The 9,682-nt window shown below is 32.4% G+C and overlaps 1 non-coding gene across 2 annotated transcripts in view; it reads right to left on the bottom strand.

Moving 5' to 3' along the window:
* Window positions 1-8,261: 8,261 nt before the first annotated feature.
* Window positions 8,262-9,682, bottom strand: part of LOC104001770 (uncharacterized) — a 109,480-nt gene continuing 108,059 nt past the window's right edge. For both annotated transcript variants that reach the window (XR_001707992.4, XR_010152974.1), the window contains one exon: window positions 8,262-9,502. This is a non-coding gene — a transcript (uncharacterized LOC104001770). The remainder of the gene's footprint in view (window positions 9,503-9,682) is intronic.

The following is a 9,682-nucleotide window of genomic DNA, read 5'->3' as shown; positions in this document are numbered from 1 at the left end:
ACCTGTCACTATTCTCATCTATAAAGTGGGATTATAATACTACTCACCTCATAAAGTGATTATGAGGATTAAATAACTTAGTGCTTGTAATGTGCTTTCAACAGAGTCTAGCATATATTAAGCACTTTGTAAGTTTTTCCTATCATTATTATCATAGAAAAATCTTAATACCAGTAAATGACAAGAATAGTATGGGAACAAAAATCATAAGCTAATTTCATCCATGAACATAGAGGCAAAAACTGTAAACAACGTATAGTGTAAATCTGTCATAACACCATTAGTGAAGTCTGAAAATCCAACTTAAAAATATTATGGCTTGCAGTATCGCAGTGAAAAGACCAGGGCAAGTGTGTTGGGAGTTCCTTTCCAGCTCTTGCTTATAATTTAATGCCATCTGGTGAGAGTTGTCCACTCTGGGCTATATATCAGTGGAAATGGATAGCACAAGTTAAATTTTCTTAAGACAGGTTTTTCATTGTTGATGCTCGTTAGACTTACTAATGCTGCATTTTATAATTCTTATGCACTAACTTGAACCCTAAGTACGAAAAATATAACTAACCTTTTTTCTCACATAATAAAAGTTAAATGTTCTTATTTCTTTCAATAACTTAACTTGAAAATATATCAAAGTTTGGTGAATTTCAATTGAACCTTAAATTGACTCTTGTCTAGAGAAAGTTGGTTATACTTTTAGAAAAAAATCTATAGCTCAATATGGAATGCCACTCTAGCACAAAATAACTGAAATCCTCTATAAATAAAGATAAAAACAATGTATATCTTTTCTTATTAGTGGTAAATGAAATTGGCAAAGCAATATTAGAAAAGCTTTGAGGTATATGTATTTTAAATTCTAATTAAATTTTACCAGATTGGCTGCAATTCACTAATAATAAATACATCATGTTAATCCTGTATGTTTTTAAACACTGGGCTGTTATCCACTTCCATTTTATTTTAACAACATGGAGTTCTAGATTTATTCCTGATCATTAAAAAATTATAATCACATCTATAAAAAGCATTTTATTTTAATATTTAATGTGCTTTTTTAAAGAACAATATGCATCAGACATCAAATAACTTTATTTTAAAAATAGAAATTTTCTATTAACTGGCAATAAATTCAACCAGCAGAACATTAAATCTGTTCATAGTTATATTTTGTTTTAAACATGGCAAAATATGTTTTCAATTTCAGCTGGTATGTTGGTTGGTGCTAGTACCTTCAATGCAATGACCAGTGTCATTATAATTTTATCTGTAATTTATTAGAGAAGACTTCATTTGTTCAGACTGTTGTATGGCAATAGGTCCAATCCGAACCATTTTAGTGACTCTAAAAGTAAATAAATGTCCCACTCAGTCTGTTACATTGGCTTATTTAAAATTAAAAATGAGTTCTTTGTCTTAAAATACCACTGATAATTTAGAAAGTATTATACTAATAAATGTTCCATTTGTCTACATCACAGTTTCAGCAATCAATTTTAATAACATGCGGACAAAAAACTTTGGTTTTCTAAATATATCCTATGTTTGCTAAATAATTATTTCTTAATATTTCATAGTGATTGGGTGCCAGTGACATAGGTGCAATTCTAAGAAAACATAGAATTACACGCAGTATCTAAGAAAGCATTTTTTAAATTAAAATTTTAAATAAAACAGACTTTAAGTATGTAAAAATTTATGGAGAATTCAGAATTTACAAGGATATCTGCTTGTAGCTGAGATTTTAAATGCAGTGAAAAATATTCGTTGTTAAATTTGGAAACTATAGTTTTCCAACAAAAAACTAGGAGAATAAGAACGATAAAAAAGTAAAATACCTAGTTATAAGAAAAGTATAAAATTAGAAGATAAGATTTATTCTTGCTATGACATTTCATTAATTGCACACTTGGTTTTATGGGAAGATAATGCCTAATTAACCTTTAAAATGATTATAATTTAATGTCTCTTTTTCTTCCAAGTCTTCGTCATTGTGTTTCAATTCAATTTTATTTTTTTAAGTATTAAATACAAATTAGTAAACTTTTATGCCCCGTAACTATATTAATTTCCCCAATATATAGCTCACTTCAAAACACATACTAACCGGTACTCAAATATTCAATCTCCACCTAACATCCATTGTTGTTCAATGGTTTTTGGTATTTAGAAAACAGACTATATTTTATAACGTCTGAGCTAATGACGGTCATTTTGACTTTTGAGACTATATTCAATGTTGGTAAAATTAGACAAGTAAACACAGGATCTGCACTAAAATGGGAAAGAGCACAAGAAATCACAATGTTTTGTAAATTGGAAAATTCAGGAATGAATAGCAGCCATATGAGCGGACTGGATGAAGCCAGAAGCTACTTAACTGCCTCTAAGGATGGGGGTTAGGGAAGGGGTTGAAGCACAGTCTGATGTTGAGGAGCAAAGAACATTTCAGGAAGATAATTACTAGATGGTTCTGAAGGCAGGGTTTCAGTTCTAACAGAACAAAGAGGATGATAGGCAGAAAGTCTGTATAAAAAGTCGCCAGAACTCTCAATCAGCTATCCTGTCCTACACAGCCATGTGAATACTCCTCTCCCTTCATACTTTCACATAATTGTGGATAAGCTCCTGACTTTCAGAAAACCTGTTGTTTATTCTCTGGTAAGTTTGAACTAGAGGTAATTTAAACTTGAGACAACAGGCTCAATGAAGACTGGGGACCTCTATTAAAACTAGCAGGACTCAGTGAAAGTTTGCCATTGGACAGTCAGCCCCCAGGCTCTTCTCTCTATGTGGCCCCCACTGCCACACTAGTACATGGAAAGATTCCTTTCTGAGGAAATTGGCCAAAGAGAAAATATCTTCAAACAATGACATATAGTCATTCTAAAAGAAAGAGATGAGTGCCTTCCCAGTCATTCATTTTACATTAAAGCTTACCACTCAATAAGTTCCATTCTGGAATCTCTCTCTCTCTCTCTCTCTCTCTCACACACACACACACACACGAGTTATCAATAAGTTTCTTGGTGCTCTATTCACAAATATGGACTGATAGCTGCTAAGACAGAAGCTTAAACAGAGATCAACATTTCAAGAAAATAAAGGAATTTAGAGAAAATAAAAACAATGAAGGGTAAGAATAAAATTTGAGCACAACTAAAATTAATATCCACAAAAATCGAAGATTTCATATTCATGCATTAAAAAGTTTTTCCTTAATAAAGAAAAATTTAGAGGAAAAGGCACTCTTAGAAACTAAAGTATCACTTTTTGGCATAAATAACTTTAGTAAAGAGATATCTTTTATTTCTGATGAAATCACTCCATAAGTTGAACAAAGACCAAAACATGTAAACTAGAAAGCTCCATTCATAAATGTAGTATTCCAATAATGGAAGCCTCAGAAAGATTAGAAAAATTAGAAAAAAAAAACACAAGTTTTTAACCAAATTATGTGATGACATTTTCTAGAACCAAAGTACATGGACTTTCAAATTGATTGCACCCAGAAAATACAATTAAAAATGTTCCAAATAATAGTAGTTTAGTATGAAATTTAGAATGTCTGAAAAGGTAAAAAATAAGATCTGAAAGTTTGTAAAGAGCATAAATAGGTGACATACAAGGGATCTGGAATAAGAATAGCATTGGACTTAATAATGACAGTGGATTCAGAAGGAGAATGAGCAAATGCTTTTAAAATTCTGACAAATTATTTTCTGTTGTATTAGTTAGGCTTTACCAGAGAAACAAAACAACATGTGTGTGTATGTGTGTCTGTGTGTATGTATGTACACATATATACATGTACATATATAAATATACACCCACATATTTCTCACTATACACACAATAGTAAAACTTGAACAATACAGAAGGAATAAAAGAACAACTGACTTTCCTTAGACATTCTAGAAAATGATTGCACTTTTTATACTATATCCATTTCACTTAAAAATAGAATTTCACATATGATTTTGTTATTATGTTATAAAACAATCTACAATTTTAAATCTGAGAGATTCTTTGGAAGTCACCAAATTTTAGAGTTTCCTAAACTAGGTTTAGGGATGTGGGTCAAATGTCTTGAACTCATGGAAAATTCATGACAGTTGTGACTATTAGGAGCATTTGTTCATTTTCTTAGAGAGAGGGTGCATGGCTTCGTTACTGAACATCAGTGAATCTCTCTGTGACCCCAAAAGAGGAAATTAAATTATCTTATTTTCTTCCTAAAATCACTGGGGTTCAGAGTAGCTTGAATACATAGAAAATGTTATAATTTACATAGATATTCTTACAAATTGCATGGATATCTTATATATAATATATATCATAAATTACATCTTATAATTACATAGATATTCTTATAAGACTGGAACAAGAGCTCAGGTTTCCTAACTCTAATACATTTTGATAAAGCATTCTTCAACTTAGGTTTCCTAATGCTAATTCCTTTTGAGTGTGAGATATTCTTTTGGCCAATAATATAGTATTGCACATTTCTCTTATATATTTAAATGATACCATTAAAAACATAAAGATAGGATTTTATAGCCCAATGGTCTCGATATCACAGTCCTTATTTTTCATTTGTCTTCTCTTGTTCTTTTTGTTATTTCCATGGTGATTAGGTTCAGGTGAGCTTCCCTGACTGGCAATACTTTGTATATATTGTTACACTCCGTGGCAAGGAGGAGATAACACCATTCATGACTTCATGGGAAGAGAATAAACAGAAGCTCCACATTTGGATCTCCCCCAGACTCTGTCTTGACCATCTCTTCCTTTGGCTAATTTTCTGTATCTTTTCTCTGTAATAAATGTAGCCATGAGTTCTGTGGGTATTTTCAGTGAATTATCAAACTAGATGGTTTTTCAAAACTCCTGACCTTGCAATTGATATCGCAAAAGGGGAAGTCTTGTGTCCCTCAGACTTTCTAGATTGGCTAGCACTGAATACTATGACAGCGTATTACTCTACCCTGGGTCTCTATCCTTTTAAAATTCATTCGTTATTGGATAAAAAGAAATGAAAGATACAATACTTTTGTCTCACAAAATTAAAAAGCAAGTGTTTCCAAATTATACTGTGCCTTATATTATCAGTTTCCTTCCGTATTACTTTTTTTGTAAGTCTAGATAAGACATTGTAGGAACTTCATAATTAATAATCAGTTATTTCATTTTCTTTTCTTTTTAAAATGTTGATTGTCTAGAAAGCTGCTTTCAGTATGACACAAACAAATGTTTTGAAACAAAACAGAAAAAAAAAAAGTGAGAAATGGGCTGGGCACGGTGGCTTACACCAGTAAACCCAGCACTTTTGGAGGCCTAGGCGGGTGGATTACCTGAGGTCAGGAGTTCAAGACCAGCCTGGCCAACATGGTGAAACCCCATCTGTACTAAAAATACAAAAAATTAGCCAGGCATGGTGGCAGACTTCTTTAATCCCAGCTACTCTGGAGGCTGAGACAGGAGAGTTGCTTGAATCCAGGAGGTGGAGGTTGCACTGAGCCGAGATTGCGCCATTGCACTGTAGCCTGGGCAACAAGAGTAAAACTCCGTCTCAAAAAAAAAAAAAAAAAAAAAAAAGTGGGAAATGAATACCACCATTTATCAACTTATACTTAATTGTTTTTTTAACAAACATTGGTTTGCTCATATATATAGAAGTAGGAGTGACAAATAATGAAAAAAATGTGCTATAGTAGATAAATTATAATGATGCTACATTGCTAATTACTGTAGCAATATTTCATTCTAATTTATAAATTTAAAAAATATCTCAAATACTCTGCAGTTGTAAGTAAATAATCAGTACCTCCATAAACACTGTGATAAACCTAAAAGTTGACCTTTCTAGGTTGGAATTCTTAATATGACATGGAATAATGTGTGTTCTTAGTCCAGACCAATGGGCTGCAGTAAAGGCCTTTACGAATAATAACATTTAAAGTTCTTCTCACAGAATGGAAAGAAAAATATGAGTGTTGACTCTGGCAGCTAACAGCATATGCTTAACCACTGATCTTTCAGTGAAGAGATAGACAGAATCATAACTGAACATATTGTATTAATCAAGACCATGATAGACAGAATCATAACTGAACATGCTGTACTAATCAAACCAACCATGTGTTCTTCACAGCTCTTTGCATGTGAAGTGCTTTGCCAAGAGGATCATTTCCCACAAACTGAACAAGGTAACTGCTGCCTACGTTTCAAGCTGCATAATACCTTTTTTCACAAACATAACTTTATACTTCTTTAAATTAAGAAGCTCATTATAGGGGAAGAAAACCATACACTTAATGTCTCAGAAAATGTTAAATGAAAAGGGCAACCCTTCAAATACTTATTGCAAATCCAAAAGATGTTAACTTTTATTCTACCAAATGGCTCAGGTAGGTAAGAGCATGTTGTTTGATATCATTGTTAGATGCTTAATCAATGCCATCATACAACTTGAGAAATACGTAGAGTTATATATTGTTAGAAGCTAAAGTCCAGCAAAAGATCACGTTCATCCTAAGTTTTGACAAAATGTATCCTGTGTAGATCTATTATACAAACAAAAGATGTCCTCGGATGGCTCCTGAATGCTAAAAAATGGAAATGGTTAGAGACATTATCGTCAACTGGCTGAAGCAGGCGCCTGACTAACTCCAAGACTGGGTCAGATAAGGTGATGCTTCCTTTGAGGAGCAGTGTTACTATGCACCCTACTGCTGCCATTTAAACAATCTTCACACAGTGACTTTCCCTGGAGGATGCTACTGAGGGTTCAAAAGGGGATGCAGGCTTCGTGTGGTCCCCTCCCACAGATTCAGTTGTTTGTGTAAAGCAGTTGCCTTGCCAAAGACCTCCCGCCCAAAGATTCTAATTTCCATTTATAAACATGGTTTCCAATTTTTTCAACGATCAAATATTTATAATATTAGAAAAATATGTTTAATCAAAGCACTCCATAGTTTAAATAAAAATAAGCATTTAAAATTATATCTCTGCATCATGTAATATGACCATTAATTAGCAATAATAAATTTCTTATTTCACTACTGTAATATATTCCAAAAAGTAGAATATTAAAGTATTAATAGAAAAAGAAACCTTACAGAGGCACAAAAATATTGAATAAAAAAATTCATTCAAAACAGAATCTCCATGTGTGTAATTAATTCATGGTTATATCACAAATAGAAATCAGATATTATTTGAATACTCATTCAAAGTATAGAAAGCTATAGAAAAAGGAACTCATGTCTCACAGTCTACAGTTGTTCATTCTCAAAGAACACAAATGTGGATTAAAAAGTTTGAATTCCTTATCTTTAAATTACATGCTGCAATCTTCTAAACATTTAATCACAAATAAATGAATCACCTATGAAATAGAAGTTTTATTTAAGTGTTATGTAATTTTTGGAAGTATGTTAAAATAATTCACTCTCTTGCCTTCAGACTTTACAGAAGACATAACTCACAAAGTAAACAAATATAATTAAGTAGCTAATTTAACTATCAGGACTAAATATATCAGATTCTACAAAAATATAGCTGTACCAAGACTACAGCTGATTCTACCAAATTAATCCTCTATTTGGTTAGTAACTCTCATTTTTCAGCCTCTCTTCACTCAAACACAATTTAACAAGGCGAGCATTTACTTGCTATATTGGAACACCAAAAAAAGTGGACACTATTATCTTTTTTCTCAAAGGATTTCCAATGCAGTTAGAAAAACCACCATACACTGAAGAATTATGGATTCATTCATTTTATAGTAATTAGTATTATGCAAATCTGAGTCACAATATTTAATAATGTTTTATTATACTGTTGACCTAAGGACAGACAATCATTGCAGTGCTAGAAACTAGCAGAGTTACTCAGAAGAGTAATGTACTATGTTAGGAAGCAGTATTGCCCATTCATTCATTTATTCAACAATGATTTATTGAGCATCAGTTTTGAACCAGATTATCTTCCAAGAACAGTAAAAAAAAAAATTATAAAATATAAAGTTTTATTCTTAAGGAAACTACATCTCAGACTTGGTTAGTTTTCTCCTTTGTCTTATATACACATATCTTCAACTTCTCCCTCCAGCACCTCTTCTCTGGGCAAACAGTCCAGTCTAGACTCATCATGGTACATGCCAAATTCTTCTGGCAATAATTTGTTAAGCATTATGCACATGGTCTATATTAGTCCATTTTCACACTGTTATAAATAAATAAATACCCAAGACTGAGTAATTTATAAAAGAAAGAGGTTTAATTGACTCATAGTTCCACATGGCTGGGGAGGCTTCAAAAAACTTACAATCATGGTGGAAGGCAAAGGGAAAGTAAGGCCCTTCTTCACATGGTGGCAGGAGAGAGAAGTGCAAGCACGAGGAAGTGCCACACTTTAAAACCATCAGCTATCCTGAGTTACTCAATATCCTGAGAACAGCATGGGGGAAACCACCCTCATGATCCAATCATCTCCAACCTGATCCCTCCCCTGACAGGTGGAGATTACAATTTGAGATGAGATTTGGGTGAGGACACAAAGCCAAATCATAGTCTAAATAAAGATAGTGAGTCCTTCTCTGGAATTGGTATTTCTACTTAATTGAATATAAAGTTCTATCAATTCAATTTAAAATATCCCAAGTAATACAACAGATGGGCCATAAATGATCATTAAATAGGCAAATTGTTAGTGCTAAGAAAATTTTAAGTAAATATAAATCTCTGTGATTTGTAGCTCAGAGAAAGGAATAGAGGAAAAATAAGTAATAAACAAACCTTAATAAATGAAGGATTTAATTTGTTAAATTAGTCATTTCATGAAGAAGAAATGATAGAACTTTATTAATCAACAGACTATTCCATTGGACTTATTTTTCATGTTAAGTAGGAAAAGAGGAACTGATTACAATTTTCAGGGAGCAAAAGAAAAAGTAAATTTTGAAGAACTTTGAGTTTCCACTGTCCATGCTGCTCCCTGTAGCTCTTGCAACAAGCTGTAAAGTACTCTGTGCTGTTTCACACACAACTTTCCTTTTCGTCTTTGAAATTAAGATTGAAAGCTCCATAAGGACATAAACCTGTCTGAGATAAACTTCCTAAAATAAATCTTGTTAATAGCTTTCATTAGGAAGTAAATGAGTACAAATAATAGTAAGTTCTCAGAGGCTATCAAAAGATTTTCAAAAATGCCAAATTCAGCCATAGACTAAATAGGAAGCAAATGGTAGGTCTTTGTTAACTTACGAAACAGCTAAATCATCTTAAGCCAAGGTAATTGAAATTTGTGTTAAACTCCTTATATACACTTATGTAATTTTAAAATGTCTTGTGTAATTTTAAATGTACTTTAATAACACCATCTTATGTATATTGTAGGTATTATCCCCAGTAAAAATTACTGAACATCATGTATCTTCAGCGTGTTCATCATGAGTCACACACAGTATCAAATGTTGAATGTAGATTCCAAAGGTCTACTGTAATCCAAAAAAATAAGAAGCAAATTTAATATATACCTCAAGCATCCCAAATTGCCAGAATTAATGAATAGATAATATAGCCTCTCCTTTCCTCTTTACTCTATATATGCATATCCTGAAGCTGCTCCTGAGTCAAGGGAAAACTTCTCCTAATAAAAGATGGCTATTTTCCAAAAA

Source organism: Pan troglodytes, chromosome 1 (assembly GCF_028858775.2).
Source record: "Pan troglodytes isolate AG18354 chromosome 1, NHGRI_mPanTro3-v2.0_pri, whole genome shotgun sequence".
NCBI lineage: Eukaryota > Metazoa > Chordata > Mammalia > Primates > Hominidae > Pan > Pan troglodytes.
Note: the sequence above shows the minus strand (reverse complement) of the source record. Positions and strands in the feature narration are given on the sequence as shown.